The following is a 23,698-nucleotide window of genomic DNA, read 5'->3' as shown; positions in this document are numbered from 1 at the left end:
AATTGGTTGTTGAGGCCTTCTGATGAAATGTAACCCTGTTTCTTAGCTTTCAGCTGGTTCTGGAATTTCTGGATTTGGACTTGGATAGCCTGCTTTATGATGTTTCCGCTAGAATGCGTTATGTGAATCTATTTTTGTGATTCTGGTATGGTATCTTGCATTTTTGACCTGGTTACACTCGAAACTGGGTTGAGTGACCTTCTACAATGTTGTAGCCCTGTCTTTTAGCTTCGAAACGGTGTATCTTGCACCTTGATCCGACCATCGTAGTACCTTTGGTACAATTACCGGAAAATGACGTCAAAACTGTTTTTCTGGTTTTGAGCTTAACTTTCATTTCTGGACTTTTCCCTAGCTTGACTTGTACTAGTACTACTTGGAGCTTGCTGAATGGCTATTGGATGAACTTGTTGTTGTGTGTGTGTACCTTTGGGTTGGAATGAGGAAATAATGAAGCCATGATGGCTGGAAAAGTTAGCAAATTCAGGGGAAGTGCTGTCCGAACTTTGAAGGAACTTGTTTGCATTGAGTTTGTGATCTAAGACTTGGATTTGAGCAAGGCAATGTTATATGATGGATGATTTCTGAGCCGTGGAGGTGAGTGACCCTAAACTATTTCCGAAGTACTTGTGAAATATTTCTTGCATTATTTATTCGATTGCATATCATGCGTGCTTGCATGTGAGTTCATGACATGATTTGGCTTCAATAAGTTCTGGGAAAGTCTTGTGCTGGACACCAACGTCTCCACTCTGTTAATGGTTCATGTTCATGTTTATCTGGAGCTCAAGAAGGGGCTCCCTCTGAATGTTAATGTTAATGTTAAATGATCTATTTGAGCGTTGGGTGTTCAAGGGCTATGATTTGCCTGGCTCACGAGAGCACTAAACGAACATTTGATCTCTGAATCATGACATCATCGAAATGATCGAAATGCAACATTGTGAAATATATTTGTTTAATGATTTTCCTGGTTACTCGCTGAGCTTCTAGCTCACCCCAAAAATATTTATTCCCCTCCACAGGGCTCAAAGCGAAGGAAGGACTTGTAGTACTTGTTCACGTGACTGGATGGCATATATCTTGTATAATTTGGATTTGGAATCATTTTATGTATAGTTGAGAATCGTTTCCGCTTCGCTTATGACATGTAATTATTGGAGGCTTGGATGTATATTTGTGGACCATGTGATGTATATTTGAGGTTTATTCTTGTAATACATTTGAGGACTGTAGTGAACGACTGAGTCCCGGCGAGAGCTGGGCAGGCGACCCGCCGAACCCTCTGGTTCGCCTTAGGGAGAGGTGGGGCTATCACAGTTGGTATCAGAGCTTAGGCTTCAGATCTCTGCAGTGTATCCTAGCCTTGAAGTTTAGGATGCCGGACTGTGGGTTTGGTTTGAAATATTAGTGATTCTTGCGGGATGTCTTGACTTGATTGGTACAAGATGGAATGTCGAGGACGACATTCTTTTAAGGAGGGGAGATTGTGACGCCCCGAAAAGTATAAGTGTGAGAACCCGAAAATTTTCTAATTTTCAAGGGTTTATTTTATTTAATCGCCCGCCTTTTCTACATTTTCTTTTTTAGAAAATGTTCCTCAGATAAAGTTTACGAGCAAAGATAGTTTGAAAATGATTTTTCTAGTATCGGTTAGTTTTTGAGAAATTAAGAGCGTATTTTGAACGTGGGACCCCCAAGTGCGGTAAATGCATTATATTTTTGACAACTTGTTGGATTTTTGTATTAAGTGATATTATTTTACAAGGTGTTAAGATATTTGTATTGGAGAGACAAAAAGATAAGTTTTGAACCAAAAGGTGACAAGTGTCACCTTGTGATTTAATCTTGGACTTTGACCATTTCACTTTACCTTTACCTTTACTAAATAAATACCAAAATTTGACCAAAATAAGCTTCATTTTGCAAGCTTCTTGGCCGAATGTTCTTGCTCAAGAAAGAAAGAAAAGCTCTCAATTTCTTCCTTCTATTTCTTGCTCAATCTTCAAAACCAACCAATAAAACTCCAAATCATTCCATAAAATCTCTTTGCTAAGTGGTCTTGAGGTGTTTTGTGGAGTTGTTTGGAAAGCTAAGGTGATTTGTTGCTCTATCTCTTGTATGGCTAAGGTGAGTTGTGAAGAACCACTCTCCTCCCTTAATTGATGTTCAATTCATGATTGGTGGTGGTATAAGATGCACTTTTATGGATTATATCTTGATTTTGGTTGAATTGGTGAAGTTTTATAATTTTTGGGGATTTTTCTGTTTTCATATGGATATGATTATGGGGTCATGTATGATGATTGGAAATGATGTTTAATGACTCTAGGAGGTGGAAAAAGTGATTAATTACAATCAATTTCTGTTTTGGAAGGAAAAGTGGAAAACTAGGTTTCAATGTTCTTCATTCTGTCCGAATTTTTAGCTCATAGATAGAGGCCGAATTGGCCTTGGCTTAAAACATGAAAGTTGTATGGAATGACATTTTAGAGGTTCCTACAAAATTTCAGGTCAATCGGAGTAGTGTAGAATGAGAAAGTCGAAATTACTATTGCTGTCCTGGTTTTACCCGAATGTAAGAATTGCGCCTGTAATTGATTGTTTTGGCTGGAATTGCTTCCGAATTGGTTGTTGAGGCCTTCTGATGAAATGTAACCCTGTTTCTTAGCTTTCAGCTGGTTCTGGAATTTCTGGATTTGGACTTGGATAGCCTGCTTTATGATGTTTCCGCTAGAATGCGTTATGTGAATCTATTTTTGTGATTCTGGTATGGTATCTTGCATTTTTGACCTGGTTACACTCGAAACTGGGTTGAGTGACCTTCTACAATGTTGTAGCCCTGTCTTTTAGCTTCGAAACGGTGTATCTTGCACCTTGATCCGACCATCGTAGTACCTTTGGTACAATTACCGGAAAATGACGTCAAAACTGTTTTTCTGGTTTTGAGCTTAACTTTCATTTCTGGACTTTTCCCTAGCTTGACTTGTACTAGTACTACTTGGAGCTTGCTGAATGGCTATTGGATGAACTTGTTGTTGTGTGTGTGTACCTTTGGGTTGGAATGAGGAAATAATGAAGCCATGATGGCTGGAAAAGTTAGCAAATTCAGGGGAAGTGCTGTCCGAACTTTGAAGGAACTTGTTTGCATTGAGTTTGTGATCTAAGACTTGGATTTGAGCAAGGCAATGTTATATGATGGATGATTTCTGAGCCGTGGAGGTGAGTGACCCTAAACTATTTCCGAAGTACTTGTGAAATATTTCTTGCATTATTTATTCGATTGCATATCATGCGTGCTTGCATGTGAGTTCATGACATGATTTGGCTTCAATAAGTTCTGGGAAAGTCTTGTGCTGGACACCAACGTCTCCACTCTGTTAATGGTTCATGTTCATGTTTATCTGGAGCTCAAGAAGGGGCTCCCTCTGAATGTTAATGTTAATGTTAAATGATCTATTTGAGCGTTGGGTGTTCAAGGGCTATGATTTGCCTGGCTCACGAGAGCACTAAACGAACATTTGATCTCTGAATCATGACATCATCGAAATGATCGAAATGCAACATTGTGAAATATATTTGTTTAATGATTTTCCTGGTTACTCGCTGAGCTTCTAGCTCACCCCAAAAATATTTATTCCCCTCCACAGGGCTCAAAGCGAAGGAAGGACTTGTAGTACTTGTTCACGTGACTGGATGGCATATATCTTGTATAATTTGGATTTGGAATCATTTTATGTATAGTTGAGAATCGTTTCCGCTTCGCTTATGACATGTAATTATTGGAGGCTTGGATGTATATTTGTGGACCATGTGATGTATATTTGAGGTTTATTCTTGTAATACATTTGAGGACTGTAGTGAACGACTGAGTCCCGGCGAGAGCTGGGCAGGCGACCCGCCGAACCCTCTGGTTCGCCTTAGGGAGAGGTGGGGCTATCACAGTTGGTATCAGAGCTTAGGCTTCAGATCTCTGCAGTGTATCCTAGCCTTGAAGTTTAGGATGCCGGACTGTGGGTTTGGTTTGAAATATTAGTGATTCTTGCGGGATGTCTTGACTTGATTGGTACAAGATGGAATGTCGAGGACGACATTCTTTTAAGGAGGGGAGATTGTGACGCCCCGAAAAGTATAAGTGTGAGAACCCGAAAATTTTCTAATTTTCAAGGGTTTATTTTATTTAATCGCCCGCCTTTTCTACATTTTCTTTTTTAGAAAATGTTCCTCAGATAAAGTTTACGAGCAAAGATAGTTTGAAAATGATTTTTCTAGTATCGGTTAGTTTTTGAGAAATTAAGAGCGTATTTTGAACGTGGGACCCCCAAGTGCGGTAAATGCATTATATTTTTGACAACTTGTTGGATTTTTGTATTAAGTGATATTATTTTACAAGGTGTTAAGATATTTGTATTGGAGAGACAAAAAGATAAGTTTTGAACCAAAAGGTGACAAGTGTCACCTTGTGATTTAATCTTGGACTTTGACCATTTCACTTTACCTTTACCTTTACTAAATAAATACCAAAATTTGACCAAAATAAGCTTCATTTTGCAAGCTTCTTGGCCGAATGTTCTTGCTCAAGAAAGAAAGAAAAGCTCTCAATTTCTTCCTTCTATTTCTTGCTCAATCTTCAAAACCAACCAATAAAACTCCAAATCATTCCATAAAATCTCTTTGCTAAGTGGTCTTGAGGTGTTTTGTGGAGTTGTTTGGAAAGCTAAGGTGATTTGTTGCTCTATCTCTTGTATGGCTAAGGTGAGTTGTGAAGAACCACTCTCCTCCCTTAATTGATGTTCAATTCATGATTGGTGGTGGTATAAGATGCACTTTTATGGATTATATCTTGATTTTGGTTGAATTGGTGAAGTTTTATAATTTTTGGGGATTTTTCTGTTTTCATATGGATATGATTATGGGGTCATGTATGATGATTGGAAATGATGTTTAATGACTCTAGGAGGTGGAAAAAGTGATTAATTACAATCAATTTCTGTTTTGGAAGGAAAAGTGGAAAACTAGGTTTCAATGTTCTTCATTCTGTCCGAATTTTTAGCTCATAGATAGAGGCCTAATTGGCCTTGGCTTAAAACATGAAAGTTGTATGGAATGACATTTTAGAGGTTCCTACAAAATTTCAGGTCAATCGGAGTAGTGTAGAATGAGAAAGTCGAAATTACTATTGCTGTCCTGGTTTTACCCGAATGTAAGAATTGCGCCTGTAATTGATTGTTTTGGCTGGAATTGTTTCCGAATTGGTTGTTGAGGCCTTCTGATGAAATGTAACCCTGTTTCTTAGCTTTCAGCTGGTTCTGGAATTTCTGGATTTGGACTTGGATAGCCTGCTTTATGATGTTTCCGCTAGAATGCGTTATGTGAATCTGTTTTTGTGATTCTGGTATGGTATCTTGCATTTTTGACCTGGTTACACTCGAAACTGGGTTGAGTGACCTTCTACAATGTTGTAGCCCTGTCTTTTAGCTTCGAAACGGTGTATCTTGCACCTTGATCCGACCATCGTAGTACCATTGGTACAATTACCGCAAAATGACGTCAAAACTGTTTTTCTGGTTTTGAGCTTAACTTTCATTTCCGGACTTTTCCCTAGCTTGACTTGTACTAGTATTTCTTGGAGCTTGCTGAATGGCTTTTGGATGAACTTGTTGTTGTGTGTGTGTACCTTTGGGTTGGAATGAGGAAATAATGAAGCCATGATGGCTGGAAAAGTTAGCAAATTCAGGGGAAGTGCTGTCCGAACTTTGAAGGAACTTGTTTGCATTGAGTTTGTGATCTAAGACTTGGATTTGAGCAAGGCAATGTTATATGATGGATGATTTCTGAGCCGTGGAGGTGAGTGACCCTAAACTATTTTCGAAGTACTTGTGAAATATTTCTTGCATTATTTATTCGATTGCATATCATGCGTGCTTGCATGTGAGTTGATGACATGATTTGGCTTCAATGAGTTCTGGGAAAGTCTTGTGCTGGACACCAACGTCTCCACTCTGTTAATGGTTCATGTTCATGTTTATCTGGAGCTCAAGAAGGGGCTCCCTCTGAATGTTAATGTTAATGTTAAATGATCTATTTGAGCGTTGGGTGTTCAAGGGCTATGATTTGCCTGGCTCACGAGAGCACTAAACGAACATTTGATCTCTGAATCATGACATCATCGAAATGATCGAAATGCAACATTGTGAAATATATTTGTTTAATGATTTTCCTGGTTACTCGCTGAGCTTCTAGCTCACCCCAAAAATATTTATTCCCCTCCACAGGGCTCAAAGCGAAGGAAGGACTTGTAGTACTTGTTCACGTGACTGGATGGCATATATCTTGTATAATTTGGATTTGGAATCATTTTATGTATAGTTGAGAATCGTTTCCGCTTCGCTTATGACATGTAATTATTGGAGGCTTGGATGTATATTTGTGGACCATGTGATGTATATTTGAGGTTTATTCTTGTAATACATTTGAGGACTGTAGTGAACGACTGAGTCCCGGCGAGAGCTGGGCAGGCGACCCGCCGAACCCTCTGGTTCGCCTTAGGGAGAGGTGGGGCTGTCACAGTTGGTATCAGAGCTTAGGCTTCAGATCTCTGCAGTGTATCCTAGCCTTGAAGTTTAGGATGCCGGACTGTGGGTTTGGTTTGAAATATTAGTGATTCTTGCGGGATGTCTTGACTTGATTGGTACAAGATGGAATGTCGAGGACGACATTCTTTTAAGGAGGGGAGATTGTGACGCCCCGAAAAGTATAAGTGTGAGAACCCGAAAATTTTCTAATTTTCAAGGGTTTATTTTATTTAATCGCCCGCCTTTTCTACATTTTCTTTTTTAGAAAATGTTCCCCAGATAAAGTTTACGAGCAAAGATAGTTTGAAAATGATTTTTCTAGTATCGGTTAGTTTTTGAGAAATTAAGAGCGTATTTTGAACGTGGGACCCCCAAGTGCGGTAAATGCATTATATTTTTGACAACTTGTTGGATTTTTGTATTAAGTGATATTATTTTACAAGGTGTTAAGATATTTGTATTGGAGAGACAAAAAGATAAGTTTTGAACCAAAAGGTGACAAGTGTCACCTTGTGATTTAATCTTGGACTTTGACCATTTCACTTTACCTTTACCTTTACTAAATAAATACCAAAATTTGACCAAAATAAGCTTCATTTTGCAAGCTTCTTGGCCGAATGTTCTTGCTCAAGAAAGAAAGAAAAGCTCTCAATTTCTTCCTTCTATTTCTTGCTCAATCTTCAAAACCAACCAATAAAACTCCAAATCATTCCATAAAATCTCTTTGCTAAGTGGTCTTGAGGTGTTTTGTGGAGTTGTTTGGAAAGCTAAGGTGATTTGTTGCTCTATCTCTTGTATGGCTAAGGTGAGTTGTGAAGAACCACTCTCCTCCCTTAATTGATGTTCAATTCATGATTGGTGGTGGTATAAGATGCACTTTTATGGATTATATCTTGATTTTGGTTGAATTGGTGAAGTTTTATAATTTTTGGGGATTTTTCTGTTTTCATATGGATATGATTATGGGGTCATGTATGATGATTGGAAATGATGTTTAATGACTCTAGGAGGTGGAAAAAGTGATTAATTACAATCAATTTCTGTTTTGGAAGGAAAAGTGGAAAACTAGGTTTCAATGTTCTTCATTCTGTCCGAATTTTTAGCTCATAGATAGAGGCCTAATTGGCCTTGGCTTAAAACATGAAAGTTGTATGGAATGACATTTTAGAGGTTCCTACAAAATTTCAGGTCAATCGGAGTAGTGTAGAATGAGAAAGTCGAAATTACTATTGCTGTCCTGGTTTTACCCGAATGTAAGAATTGCGCCTGTAATTGATTGTTTTGGCTGGAATTGATTCCGAATTGGTTGTTGAGGCCTTCTGATGAAATGTAACCCTGTTTCTTAGCTTTCAGCTAGTTTTGGAATTTCTGAATTTGGACTTGGATAGCCTGCTTTATGATGTTTCCGCTAGAATGCGTTATGTGAATCTGTTTTTGTGATTCTGGTATGGTATCTTGCATTTTTGACTTGGTTACACTCGAAACTGGGTTGAGTGACCTTCTACAATGTTGTATCCCTATCTTTTAGCTTTGAAACGGTGTATCTTGCACCTTGATCCGACCATCGTAGTACCTTTGGTACAATTACCGCAAAATGACGTCAAAACTGTTTTTCTGGTTTTGAGCTTAACTTTCAATTTCGGACTTTGCCCTAGCTTGACTTGTACTAGTACTACTTGGAGCTTGCTGAATGGCTATTGGATGAACTTGTTGTTGTGTGTGTGTACCTTTGGGTTGGAATGAGGAAATAATGAAGCCATGATGGATGGAAAAGTTAGCAAATTCAGGGGAAGTGCTGTCCGAACTTTGAAGGAACTTGTTTGCATTGAGTTTGTGATCTAAGACTTGGATTTGAGCAAGGCAATGTTATATGATGGATGATTTCTGAGCCGTGGAGGTGAGTGACCCTAAACTATTTTCGAAGTACTTGTGAAATATTTCTTGCATTATTTATTCGATTGCATATCATGCGTGCTTGCATGTGAGTTTATGACATGATTTGGCTTCAATGAGTTCTGGGAAAGTCTTGTGCTGGACACCAACGTCTCCACTCTGTTAATGGTTCATGTTCATGTTTATCTGGAGCTCAAGAAGGGGCTCCCTCTGAATGTTAATGTTAATGTTAAATGATCTATTTGAGCGTTGGGTGTTCAAGGGCTATGATTTGCCTGGCTCACGAGAGCACTAAACGAACATTTGATCTCTGAATCATGACATCATCGAAATGATCGAAATACAACATTGTGAAATATATTTGTTTAATGATTTTCCTGGTTACTCGCTGAGCTTCTAGCTCACCCCAAAAATATTTATTCCCCTCCACAGGGCTCAAAGCGAAGAAAGGACTTGTAGTACTTGTTCACGTGACTGGATGGCATATATCTTGTATAATTTGGATTTGGAATCATTTTATGTATAGTTGAGAATCGTTTCCGCTTCGCTTATGACATGTAATTATTGGAGGCTTGGATGTATATTTGTGGACCATGTGATGTACATTTGAGGTTTATTCTTGTAATTCATTTGAGGACTGTAGTGAACGACTGAGTCCCGGCGAGAGCTGGGCAGGCGACCCGCCGAACCCTCTGGTTCGCCTTAGGGGGAGGTGGGGCTGTCACAGTTGGTATCAGAGCTTAGGTTTCAGATCTCTGTAGTGTATCCTAGGCTTGAAGTTTAGGATGCCGGACTGTGGGTTTGGTTTGAAATATTAGTGATTCTTGCGGGATGTCTTGACTTGATTGGTACAAGATGGAATGTCGAGGACGGCATTCTTTTAAGGAGGGGAGATTGTGACGCCCCGAAAATTATAAGTGTGAGAACCCGAAAATTTTCTAATTTTCAAGGGTTTATTTTATTTAATCGCCCGCCTTTTCTACATTTTCTTTATTAGAAAATGTTCCCCAGATAAAGTTTACGAGCAAAGATAGTTTGAAAATGATTTTTCTAGTATCGGTTAGTTTTTGAGAAATTAAGAGCGTATTTTGAACGTGGGACCCGCAAGTGCGGTAAATGCATTATATTTTTGACAACTTGTTGGATTTTTGTATTAAGTGATATTATTTTACAAGGTGTTAAGATATTTGTATTGGAGAGACAAAAAGATAAGTTTTCAACCAAAAGGTGACAAGTGTCAACTTGTGATTTAATCTTGGACTTTGACCATTTAACTTTACCTTTACCTTTACTAAATAAATACCAAAATTTGACCAAAATAAGCTTCATTTTGCAAGCTTCTTAGCCGAATGTTCTTGCCCAAGAAAGAAAGAAAAGCTCTCAATTTCTTCCTTCTATTTCTTGCTCAATCTTCAAAACCAACCAATAAAATTCCAAATCATTCCATAAAATCTCTTTGCTAAGTGGTCTTGAGGTGTTTTGTGGAGTTGTTTGGAAAGCTAAGGTGATTTGTTGCTCTATCTCTTGTATGGCTAAGGTGAGTTGTGAAGAACCACTCTCCTCCCTTAATTGATGTTCAATTCATGATTGGTGGTGGTATAAGATGCACTTTTATGGATTATATCTTGATTTTGGTTGAAATGGTGAAGTTTTATAATTTTTGGGGATTTTTCTGTTTTCATATGGATATGATTATGGGGTCATGTATGATGATTGGAAATGATGTTTAATGACTCTAGGAGGTGGAAAAAGTGATTAATTACAATCAATTTCTGTTTTGGAAGGAAAAGTGGAAAACTAGGTTTCAATGTTATTCATTCTGTCCGAATTTTTAGCTCATAGATAGAGGCCGAATTGGCCTTGGCTTAAAACATGAAAGTTGTATGGAATGACATTTTAGAGGTTCCTACAAAATTTCAGGTCAATCGGAGTAGTGTAGAATGAGAAAGTCGAAATTACTATTGCTGTCCTGGTTTTACCCGAATGTAAGAATTGCGCCTGTAATTGATTGTTTTGGCTGGAATTGATTCCGAATTGGTTGTTGAGGCCTTCTGATGAAATGTAACCCTGTTTCTTAGCTTTCAGCTAGTTTTGGAATTTCTGGATTTGGACTTGGATAGCCTGCTTTATGATGTTTCCGCTAGAATGCGTTATGTGAATCTGTTTTTGTGATTCTGGTATGGTATCTTGCATTTTTGACTTGGTTACACTCGAAACTGGGTTGAGTGACCTTCTACAATGTTGTATCCCTATCTTTTAGCTTTGAAACGGTGTATCTTGCACCTTGATCCGACCATCGTAGTACCTTTGGTACAATTACCGCAAAATGACGTCAAAACTGTTTTTCTGGTTTTGAGCTTAACTTTCAATTTCGGACTTTGCCCTAGCTTGACTTGTACTAGTACTACTTGGAGCTTGCTGAATGGCTATTGGATGAACTTGTTGTTGTGTGTGTGTACCTTTGGGTTGGAATGAGGAAATAATGAAGCCATGATGGATGGAAAAGTTAGCAAATTCAGGGGAAGTGCTGTCCGAACTTTGAAGGAACTTGTTTGCATTGAGTTTGTGATCTAAGACTTGGATTTGAGCAAGGCAATGTTATATGATGGATGATTTCTGAGCCGTGGAGGTGAGTGACCCTAAACTATTTCCGAAGTACTTGTGAAATATTTCTTGCATTATTTATTCGATTGCATATCATGCGTGCTTGCATGTAAGTTCATGACATGATTTGGCTTCAATGAGTTCTGGAAAAGTCTTGTGCTGGACACCAACGTCTCCACTCTGTTTATGGTTCATGTTCATGTTTATCTGGAGCTCAAGCAGGGGCTCCCTCTGAATGTTAATGTTAATGTTAAATGATCTATTTGAGCGTTGGGTGTTCAAGTGCTATGATTTCCCTGGCTCACGAGAGCACTAAACGAACATTTGATCTCTGAATCATGACATCATCGAAATGATCGAAATGCAACATTGTGAAATATATTTGTTTAATGATTTTCCTGGTTACTCGCTGAGCTTCTAGCTCACCCCAAAAATATTTATTCCCCTCCACAGGGCTCAAAGCGAAGGAAGGACTTGTAGTACTTGTTCACGTGACTGGATGGCATATATCTTGTATAATTTGGATTTGAAATCATTTTATGTATAGTTGAGAATCGTTTCCGCTTCGCTTATGACATGTAATTATTGGAGGCTTGGATGTATATTTGTGGACCATGTGATGTATATTTGAGGTTTATTCTTGTAATTCATTTGAGGACTGTAGTGAACGACTGAGTCCCGGCGAGAGCTGGGCAGGCGACACGCCGAAGCCTCTGGTTCGCCTTAGGGGAGGTGGGGCTGTCACAGTTGGTATCAGAGCTTAGGCTTCAGATCTCTGTAGTGTATCCTAGGCTTGAAGTTTAGGATGCCGGACTGTGGGTTTGGTTTGAAATATTAGTGATTCTTGCGGGATGTCTTGACTTGATTGGTACAAAATGGAATGTCGAGGACGGCATTCTTTTAAGGAGGGGAGATTGTGACGCCCCGAAAATTATAAGTGTGAGAACCCGAAAATTTTCTAATTTTCAAGGGTTTATTTTATTTAATCGCCCGCCTTTTCTACATTTTCTTTATTAGAAAATGTTCCCCAGATAAAGTTTACGAGCAAAGATAGTTTGAAAATGATTTTTCTAGTATCGGTTAGTTTTTGAGAAATTAAGAGCGTATTTTGAACGTGGGACCCGCAAGTGCGGTAAATGCATTATATTTTTGACAACTTGTTGGATTTTTGTATTAAGTGATATTATTTTACAAGGTGTTAAGATATTTGTATTGGAGAGACAAAAAGATAAGTTTTGAACCAAAAGGTGACAAGTGTCACCTTGTGATTTAATCTTGGACTTTGACCATTTCACTTTACCTTTACCTTTACTAAATAAATACCAAAATTTGACCAAAATAAGCTTCATTTTACAAGCTTCTTGGCCGAATGTTCTTGCTCAAGAAAGAAAGAAAAGCTCTCAATTTCTTCCTTCTATTTCTTGCTCAATCTTCAAAACCAACCAATAAAACTCCAAATCATTCCATAAAATCTCTTTGCTAAGTGGTCTTGAGGTGTTTTGTGGAGTTGTTTGGAAAGCTAAGGTGATTTGTTGCTCTATCTCTTGTATGGCTAAGGTGAGTTGTGAAGAACCACTCTCCTCCCTTAATTGATGTTCAATTCATGATTGGTGGTGGTATAAGATGCACTTTTATGGATTATATCTTGATTTTGGTTGAATTGGTGAAGTTTTATAATTTTTGGGGATTTTTCTGTTTTCATATGGATATGATTATGGGGTCATGTATGATGATTGGAAATGATGTTTAATGACTCTAGGAGGTGGAAAAAGTGATTAATTACAATCAATTTCTGTTTTGGAAGGAAAAGTGGAAAACTAGGTTTCAATGTTCTTCATTCTGTCCGAATTTTTAGCTCATAGATAGAGGCCGAATTGGCCTTGGCTTAAAACATGAAAGTTGTATGGAATGACATTTTAGAGGTTCCTACAAAATTTCAGGTCAATCGGAGTAGTGTAGAATGAGAAAGTCGAAATTACTATTGCTGACCTGGTTTTACCCGAATGTAAGAATTGCGCCTGTAATTGATTGTTTTGGCTGGAATTGCTTCCGAATTGGTTGTTGAGGCCTTCTGATGAAATGTAACCCTGTTTCTTAGCTTTCAGCTGGTTTTGGAATTTCTGGATTTGGACTTGGATAGCCTGCTTTATGATGTTTCCGCTAGAATGCGTTATGTGAATCTGTTTTTGTGATTCTGGTATGGTATCTTGCATTTTTGACCTGGTTACACTCGAAACTGGGTTGAGTGACCTTCTACAATGTTGTAGCCCTGCATTTTAGCTTCGAAACGGTGTATCTTGAACCTTGATCCGACCATCGTAGTACCTTTGGTACAATTACCGCAAAATGACGTCAAAACTGTTTTTCTGGTTTTGAGCTTAACTTTCATTTCCGGACTTTTCCCTAGCTTGACTTGTACTAGTACTACTTGGAGCTTGCTGAATGGCTATTGGATGAACTTGTTGTTGTGTGTGTGTACCTTTGGGTTGGAATGAGGAAATAATGAAGCCATGATGGCTGGAAAAGTTAGCAAATTCAGGGGAAGTGCTGTCCGAACTTTGAAGGAACTTGTTTGCATTGAGTTTGTGATCTAAGACTTGGATTTGAGCAAGGCAATGTTATATGATGGATGATTTCTGAGCCGTGGAGGTGAGTGACCCTAAACTATTTCCGAAGTACTTGTGAAATATTTCTTGCATTATTTATTCGATTGCATATCATGCGTGCTTGCATGTGAGTTCATGACATGATTTGGCTTCAATGAGTTCTGGGAAAGTCTTGTGCTGGACACCAACGTCTCCACTCTGTTTATGGTTCATGTTCATGTTTATCTGGAGCTCAAGAAGGGGCTCCCTCTGAATGTTAATGTTAATGTTAAATGATCTATTTGAGCGTTGGGTGTTCAAGTGCTATGATTTCCCTGGCTCACGAGAGCACTAAACGAACATTTGATCTCTGAATCATGACATCATCGAAATGATCGAAATGCAACATTGTGAAATATATTTGTTTAATGATTTTCCTGGTTACTCGCTGAGCTTCTAGCTCACCCCAAAAATATTTATTCCCCTCCACAGGGCTCAAAGCGAAGGAAGGACTTGTAGTACTTGTTCACGTGACTGGATGGCATATATCTTGTATAATTTGGATTTGGAATCATTTTATGTATAGTTGAGAATCGTTTCCGCTTCGCTTATGACATGTAATTATTGGAGGCTTGGATGTATATTTGTGGACCATGTGATGTATATTTGAGGTTTATTCTTGTAATTCATTTGAGGACTGTAGTGAACGACTGAGTCCCGGCGAGAGCTGGGCAGGCGACCCGCCGAAACCTCTGGTTCGCCTTAGGGGGAGGTGGGGCTGTCACAGTTGGTATCAGAGCTTAGGCTTCAGATCTCTGTAGTGTATCCTAGGCTTGAAGTTTAGGATGCCGGACTGTGGGTTTGGTTTGAAATATTAGTGATTCTTGCGGGATGTCTTGACTTGATTGGTACAAGATGGAATGTCGAGGACGGCATTCTTTTAAGGAGGGGAGATTGTGACGCCCCGAAAAGTATAAGTGTGAGAACCCGAAAATTTTCTAATTTTCAAGGGTTTATTTTATTTAATCGCCCGCCTTTTCTACATTTTCTTTATTAGAAAATGTTCCCCAGATAAAGTTTACGAGCAAAGATAGTTTGAAAATGATTTTTCTAGTATCGGTTAGTTTTTGAGAAATTAAGAGCGTATTTTGAACGTGGGACCCGCAAGTGCGGTAAATGCATTATATTTTTGACAACTTGTTGGATTTTTGTATTAAGTGATATTATTTTACAAGGTGTTAAGATATTTGTATTGGAGAGACAAAAAGATAAGTTTTGAACCAAAAGGTGACAAGTGTCACCTTGTGATTTAATCTTGGACTTTGACCATTTAACTTTACCTTTACCTTTACTAAATAAATATCAAAATTTGACCAAAATAAGCTTCATTTTGTAAGCTTCTTGGCCGAATGTTCTTGCTCAAGAAAGAAAGAAAAGCTCTCAATTTCTTCCTTCTATTTCTTGCTCAATCTTCAAATCCAACCAATAAAACTCCAAATCATTCAATAAAATCTCTTTGCTAAGTGGTCTTGAGGTGTTTTGTGGAGTTGTTTGGAAAGCTAAGATGATTTGTTGCTCTATCTCTTGTATGGCTAAGGTGAGTTGTGAAGAACCACTCTCCTCCCTTAATTGATGTTCAATTCATGATTGGTGGTGGTATAAGATGCACTTTTATGGATTATATCTTGATTTTGGTTGAATTGGTGAAGTTTTATAATTTTTGGGGATTTTTCTGTTTTCATATGGATATGATTATGGGGTCATGTATGATGATTGGAAATGATGTTTAATGACTCTAGGAGGTGGAAAAAGTGATTAATTACAATCAATTTCTGTTTTGGAAGGAAAAGTGGAAAACTAGGTATCAATGTTCTTCATTCTGTCCGAATTTTTAGCTCATAGATAGAGGCCGAATTGGCCTTGGCTTAAAACATGAAAGTTGTATGGAATGACATTTTAGAGGTTCCTACAAAATTTCAGGTCAATCGGAGTAGTGTAGAATGAGAAAGTCGAAATTACTATTGCTGTCCTGGTTTTACCCGAATGTAAGAATTGCGCCTGTAATTGATTGTTTTGGCTGGAATTGCTTCCGAATTGGTTGTTGAGGCCTTCTGATGAAATGTAACCCTGTTTCTTAGCTTTCAGCTGGTTTTGGAATTTCTGGATTTGGACTTGGATAGCCTGCTTTATGATGTTTCCGCTAGAATGCGTTATGTGAATCTATTTTTGTGATTCTGGTATGGTATCTTCCATTTTTGACCTGGTTACACTCGAAACTGGGTTGAGTGACCTTCTACAATGTTGTAGCCCTGTCTTTTAGCTTCGAAACGGTGTATCTTGCACCTTGATCCGACCATCGTAGTACCTTTGGTACAATTACCGCAAAATGACGTCAAAACTGTTTTTCTGGTTTTGAGCTTAACTTTCATTTCTGGACTTTTCCCTAGCTTGACTTGTACTAGTACTACTTGGAGCTTGCTGAATGGCTATTGGATGAACTTGTTGTTGTGTGTGTGTACCTTTGGGTTGGAATGAGGAAATAATGAAGCCATGATGGCTGGAAAAGTTAGCAAATTCAGGGGAAGTGCTGTCCGAACTTTGAAGGAACTTGTTTGCATTGAGTTTGTGATCTAAGACTTGGATTTGAGCAAGGAAATGTTATATGATGGATGATTTCTGAGTCGTGGAGGTGAGTGACCCTAAACTATTTCCGAAGTACTTGTGAAATATTTCTTGCATTATTTATTCGATTGCATATCATGCGTGCTTGCATGTGAGTTCATGACATGATTTGGCTTCAATGAGTTCTGGGAAAGTCTTGTGCTGGACACCAACGTCTCCACTCTGTTTATGGTTCATGTTCATGTTTATCTGGAGCTCAAGAAGGGGCTCCCTCTGAATGTTAATGTTAATGTTAAATGATCTATTTGAGCGTTGGGTGTTCAAGTGCTATGATTTCCCTGGCTCACGAGAGCACTAAACGAACATTTGATCTCTGAATCATGACATCATCGAAATGATCGAAATGCAACATTGTGAAATATATTTGTTTAATGATTTTCCTGGTTACTCGCTGAGCTTCTAGCTCACCCCAAAAATATTTATTCCCCTCCACAGGGCTCAAAGCGAAGGAAGGACTTGTAGTACTTGTTCACGTGACTGGATGGCATATATCTTGTATAATTTGGATTTGGAATCATTTTATGTATAGTTGAGAATCGTTTCCGCTTCGCTTATGACATGTAATTATTGGAGGCTTGGATGTATATTTGTGGACCATGTGATGTATATTTGAGGTTTATTCTTGTAATTCATTTGAGAACTGTAGTGAACGACTGAGTCCCGGCGAGAGCTGGGCAGGCGACCCGCCGAAGCCTCTGGTTCGCCTTAGGGGGAGGTGGGGCTGTCACAGTTGGTATCAGAGCTTAGGCTTCAGATCTCTGTAGTGTATACTAGGCTTGAAGTTTAGGATGCCGGACTGTGGGTTTGGTTTGAAATATTAGTGATTCTTGCGGGATGTCTTGACTTGATTGGTACAAGATGGAATGTCGAGGACGGCATTCTTTTAAGGAGGGGAGATTGTGACGCCCCGAAAAGTATAAGTGTGAGAACCCGAAAATTTTCTAATTTTCAAGAGTTTATTTTATTTAATCGCCCGCCTTTTCTACATTTTCTTTATTAGAAAATGTTCCCCAGATAAAGTTTACGAGCAAAGATAGTTTGAAAATGATTTTTCTAGTATCGGTTAGTTTTTGAGAAATTAAGAGCGTATTTTGAACGTGGGACCCGCAAGTGCGGTAAATGCATTATATTTTTGACAACTTGTTGGATTTTTGTATTAAGTGATATTATTTTACAAGGTGTTAAGATATTTGTATTGGAGAGACAAAAAGATAAGTTTTGAACCAAAAGGTGACAAGTGTCACCTTGTGATTTAATCTTGGACTTTGACCATTTAACTTTACCTTTACCTTTACTAAATAAATATCAAAATTTGACCAAAATAAGCTTCATTTTGTAAGCTTCTTGGCCGAATGTTCTTGCTCAAGAAAGAAAGAAAAGCTCTCAATTTCTTCCTTCTATTTCTTGCTCAATCTTCAAATCCAACCAATAAAACTCCAAATCATTCCATAAAATCTCTTTGCTAAGTGGTCTTGAGGTGTTTTGTGGAGTTGTTTGGAAAGCTAAGATGATTTGTTGCTCTATCTCTTGTATGGCTAAGGTGAGTTGTGAAGAACCACTCTCCTCCCTTAATTGATGTTCAATTCATGATTGGTGGTGGTATAAGATGCACTTTTATGGATTATATCTTGATTTTGGTTGAATTGGTGAAGTTTTATAATTTTTGGGGATTTTTCTGTTTTCATATGGATATGATTATGGGGTCATGTATGATGATTGGAAATGATGTTTAATGACTCTAGGAGGTGGAAAAAGTGATTAATTACAATCAATTTCTGTTTTGGAAGGAAAAGTGGAAAACTAGGTATCAATGTTCTTCATTCTGTCCGAATTTTTAGCTCATAGATAGAGGCCGAATTGGCCTTGGCTTAAAACATGAAAGTTGTATGGAATGACATTTTAGAGGTTCCTACAAAATTTCAGGTCAATCGGAGTAGTGTAGAATGAGAAAGTCGAAATTACTATTGCTGTCCTGGTTTTACCCGAATGTAAGAATTGCGCCTGTAATTGATTGTTTTGGCTGGAATTGCTTCCGAATTGGTTGTTGAGGCCTTCTGATGAAATGTAACCCTGTTTCTTAGCTTTCAGCTGGTTTTGGAATTTCTGGATTTGGACTTGGATAGCCTGCTTTATGATGTTTCCGCTAGAATGCGTTATGTGAATCTATTTTTTGTGATTCTGGTATGGTATCTTCCATTTTTGACCTGGTTACACTCGAAACTGGGTTGAGTGACCTTCTACAATGTTGTAGCCCTGTCTTTTAGCTTCGAAACGGTGTATCTTGCACCTTGATCCGACCATCGTAGTACCTTTGGTACAATTACCGCAAAATGACGTCAAAACTGTTTTTCTGGTTTTGAGCTTAACTTTCATTTCTGGACTTTTCCCTAGCTTGACTTGTACTAGTACTACTTGGAGCTTGCTGAATGGCTATTGGATGAACTTGTTGTTGTGTGTGTGTACCTTTGGGTTGGAATGAGGAAATAATGAAGCCATGATGGCTGGAAAAGTTAGCAAATTCAGGGGAAGTGCTGTCCGAACTTTGAAGGAACTTGTTTGCATTGAGTTTGTGATCTAAGACTTGGATTTGAGCAAGGAAATGTTATATGATGGATGATTTCTGAGTCGTGGAGGTGAGTGACCCTAAACTATTTCCGAAGTACTTGTGAAATATTTCTTGCATTATTTATTCGATTGCATATCATGCGTGCTTGCATGTGAGTTCATGACATGATTTGGCTTCAATGAGTTCTGGGAAAGTCTTGTGCTGGACACCAACGTCTCCACTCTGTTTATGGTTCATGTTCATGTTTATCTGGAGCTCAAGAAGGGGCTCCCTCTGAATGTTAATGTTAATGTTAAATGATCTATTTGAGCGTTGGGTGTTCAAGTGCTATGATTTCCCTGGCTCACGAGAGCACTAAACGAACATTTGATCTCTGAATCATGACATCATCGAAATGATCGAAATGCAACATTGTGAAATATATTTGTTTAATGATTTTCCTGGTTACTCGCTGAGCTTCTAGCTCACCCCAAAAATATTTATTCCCCTCCACAGGGCTCAAAGCGAAGGAAGGACTTGTAGTACTTGTTCATGTGACTGGATGGCATATATCTTGTATAATTTGGATTTGGAATCATTTTATGTATAGTTGAGAATCGTTTCCGCTTCGCTTATGACATGTAATTATTGGAGGCTTGGATGTATATTTGTGGACCATGTGATGTATATTTGAGGTTTATTCTTGTAATTCATTTGAGAACTGTAGTGAACGACTGAGTCCCGGCGAGAGCTGGGCAGGCGACCCGCCGAAGCCTCTGGTTCGCCTTAGGGGGAGGTGGGGCTGTCACAGTTGGTATCAGAGCTTAGGCTTCAGATCTCTGTAGTGTATACTAGGCTTGAAGTTTAGGATGCCGGACTGTGGGTTTGGTTTGAAATATTAGTGATTCTTGCGGGATGTCTTGACTTGATTGGTACAAGATGGAATGTCGAGGACGGCATTCTTTTAAGGAGGGGAGATTGTGACGCCCCGAAAAGTATAAGTGTGAGAACCCGAAAATTTTCTAATTTTCAAGGGTTTATTTTATTTAATCGCCCGCCTTTTCTACATTTTCTTTATTAGAAAATGTTCCCCAGATAAAGTTTACGAGCAAAGATAGTTTGAAAATGATTTTTCTAGTATCGGTTAGTTTTTGAGAAATTAAGAGCGTATTTTGAACGTGGGACCCGCAAGTGCGGTAAATGCATTATATTTTTGACAACTTGTTGGATTTTTGTATTAAGTGATATTATTTTACAAGGTGTTAAGATATTTGTATTGGAGAGACAAAAAGATAAGTTTTGAACCAAAAGGTGACAAGTGTCACCTTGTGATTTAATCTTGGACTTTGACCATTTAACTTTACCTTTACCTTTACTAAATAAATATCAAAATTTGACCAAAATAAGCTTCATTTTGTAAGCTTCTTGGCCGAATGTTCTTGCTCAAGAAAGAAAGAAAAGCTCTCAATTTCTTCCTTCTATTTCTTGCTCAATCTTCAAATCCAACCAATAAAACTCCAAATCATTCCATAAAATCTCTTTGCTAAGTGGTCTTGAGGTGTTTTGTGGAGTTGTTTGGAAAGCTAAGATGATTTGTTGCTCTATCTCTTGTATGGCTAAGGTGAGTTGTGAAGAACCACTCTCCTCCCTTAATTGATGTTCAATTCATGATTGGTGGTGGTATAAGATGCACTTTTATGGATTATATCTTGATTTTGGTTGAATTGGTGAAGTTTTATAATTTTTGGGGATTTTTCTGTTTTCATATGGATATGATTATGGGGTCATGTATGATGATTGGAAATGATGTTTAATGACTCTAGGAGGTGGAAAAAGTGATTAATTACAATCAATTTCTGTTTTGGAAGGAAAAGTGGAAAACTAGGTATCAATGTTCTTCATTCTGTCCGAATTTTTAGCTCATAGATAGAGGCCGAATTGGCCTTGGCTTAAAACATGAAAGTTGTATGGAATGACATTTTAGAGGTTCCTACAAAATTTCAGGTCAATCGGAGTAGTGTAGAATGAGAAAGTCGAAATTACTATTGCTGTCCTGGTTTTACCCGAATGTAAGAATTGCGCCTGTAATTGATTGTTTTGGCTGGAATTGCTTCCGAATTGGTTGTTGAGGCCTTCTGATGAAATGTAACCCTGTTTCTTAGCTTTCAGCTGGTTTTGGAATTTCTGGATTTGGACTTGGATAGCCTGCTTTATGATGTTTCCGCTAGAATGCGTTATGTGAATCTATTTTTTGTGATTCTGGTATGGTATCTTCCATTTTTGACCTGGTTACACTCGAAACTGGGTTGAGTGACCTTCTACAATGTTGTAGCCCTGTCTTTTAGCTTCGAAACGGTGTATCTTGCACCTTGATCCGACCATCGTAGTACCTTTGGTACAATTACCGCAAAATGACGTCAAAACTGTTTTTCTGGTTTTGAGCTTAACTTTCATTTCTGGACTTTTCCCTAGCTTGACTTGTACTAGTACTACTTGGAGCTTGCTGAATGGCTATTGGATGAACTTGTTGTTGTGTGTGTGTACCTTTGGGTTGGAATGAGGAAATAATGAAGCCATGATGGCTGGAAAAGTTAGCAAATTCAGGGGAAGTGCTGTCCGAACTTTGAAGGAACTTGTTTGCATTGAGTTTGTGATCTAAGACTTGGATTTGAGCAAGGAAATGTTATATGATGGATGATTTCTGAGTCGTGGAGGTGAGTGACCCTAAACTATTTCCGAAGTACTTGTGAAATATTTCTTGCATTATTTATTCGATTGCATATCATGCGTGCTTGCATGTGAGTTCATGACATGATTTGGCTTCAATGAGTTCTGGGAAAGTCTTGTGCTGGACACCAACGTCTCCACTCTGTTTATGGTTCATGTTCATGTTTATCTGGAGCTCAAGAAGGGGCTCCCTCTGAATGTTAATGTTAAATGATCTATTTGAGCGTTGGGTGTTCAAGTGCTATGATTTCCCTGGCTCACGAGAGCACTAAACGAACATTTGATCTCTGAATCATGACATCATCGAAATGATCGAAATGCAACATTGTGAAATATATTTGTTTAATGATTTTCCTGGTTACTCGCTGAGCTTCTAGCTCACCCCAAAAATATTTATTCCCCTCCACAGGGCTCAAAGCGAAGGAAGGACTTGTAGTACTTGTTCACGTGACTGGATGGCATATATCTTGTATAATTTGGATTTGGAATCATTTTATGTATAGTTGAGAATCGTTTCCGCTTCGCTTATGACATGTAATTATTGGAGGCTTGGATGTATATTTGTGGACCATGTGATGTATATTTGAGGTTTATTCTTGTAATTCATTTGAGGACTGTAGTGAACGACTGAGTCCCGGCGAGAGCTGGGCAGGCGACCCGCCGAAGCCTCTGGTTCGCCTTAGGGGGAGGTGGGGCTGTCACAGTTGGTATCAGAGCTTAGGCTTCAGATCTCTGTAGTGTATCCTAGGCTTGAAGTTTAGGATGCCGGACTGTGGGTTTGGTTTGAAATATTAGTGATTCTTGCGGGATGTCTTGACTTGATTGGTACAAGATGGAATGTCGAGGACGGCATTCTTTTAAGGAGGGGAGATTGTGACGCCCCGAAAAGTATAAGTGTGAGAACCCGAAAATTTTCTAATTTTCAAGGGTTTATTTTATTTAATCGCCCGCCTTTTCTACATTTTCTTTATTAGAAAATGTTCCCCAGATAAAGTTTACGAGCAAAGATAGTTTGAAAATGATTTTTCTAGTATCGGTTAGTTTTTGAGAAATTAAGAGCGTATTTTGAACGTGGGACCCGCAAGTGCGGTAAATGCATTATATTTTTGACAACTTGTTGGATTTTTGTATTAAGTGATATTATTTTACAAGGTGTTAAGATATTTGTATTGGAGAGACAAAAAGATAAGTTTTGAACCAAAAGGTGACAAGTGTCACCTTGTGATTTAATCTTGGACTTTGACCATTTAACTTTACCTTTACCTTTACTAAATAAATACCAAAATTTGACCAAAATAAGCTTCATTTTGCAAGCTTCTTGGCCGAATGTTCTTGCTCAAGAAAGAAAGATAAGCTCTCAATTTCTTCCTTCTATTTCTTGCTCAATCTTCAAATCCAACCAATAAAACTCCAAATCATTCCATAAAATCTCTTTGCTAAGTGGTCTTGAGGTGTTTTGTGGAGTTGTTTGGAAAGCTAAGATGATTTGTTGCTCTATCTCTTGTATGGCTAAGGTGAGTTGTGAAGAACCACTCTCCTCCCTTAATTGATGTTCAATTCATGATTGGTGGTGGTATAAGATGCACTTTTATGGATTATATCTTGATTTTGGTTGAATTGGTGAAGTTTTATAATTTTTGGGGATTTTTCTGTTTTCATATGGATATGATTATGGGGTCATGTATGATGATTGGAAATGATGTTTAATGACTCTAGGAGGTGGAAAAAGTGATTAATTACAATCAATTTCTGTTTTGGAAGGAAAAGTGGAAAACTAGGTATCAATGTTCTTCATTCTGTCCGAATTTTTAGCTCATAGATAGAGGCCGAATTGGCCTTGGCTTAAAACATGAAAGTTGTATGGAATGACATTTTAGAGGTTCCTACAAAATTTCAGGTCAATCGGAGTAGTGTAGAATGAGAAAGTCGAAATTACTATTGCTGTCCTGGTTTTACCCGAATGTAAGAATTGCGCCTGTAATTGATTGTTTTGGCTGGAATTGCTTCCGAATTGGTTGTTGAGGCCTTCTGATGAAATGTAACCCTGTTTCTTAGCTTTCAGCTGGTTTTGGAATTTCTGGATTTGG

This window comes from Coffea arabica, chromosome 3e (genome assembly GCF_036785885.1).
Source record: "Coffea arabica cultivar ET-39 chromosome 3e, Coffea Arabica ET-39 HiFi, whole genome shotgun sequence".
NCBI classification, from domain to species: Eukaryota; Viridiplantae; Streptophyta; class Magnoliopsida; order Gentianales; family Rubiaceae; genus Coffea; species Coffea arabica.
This window is presented reverse-complemented; position numbering follows the sequence as displayed.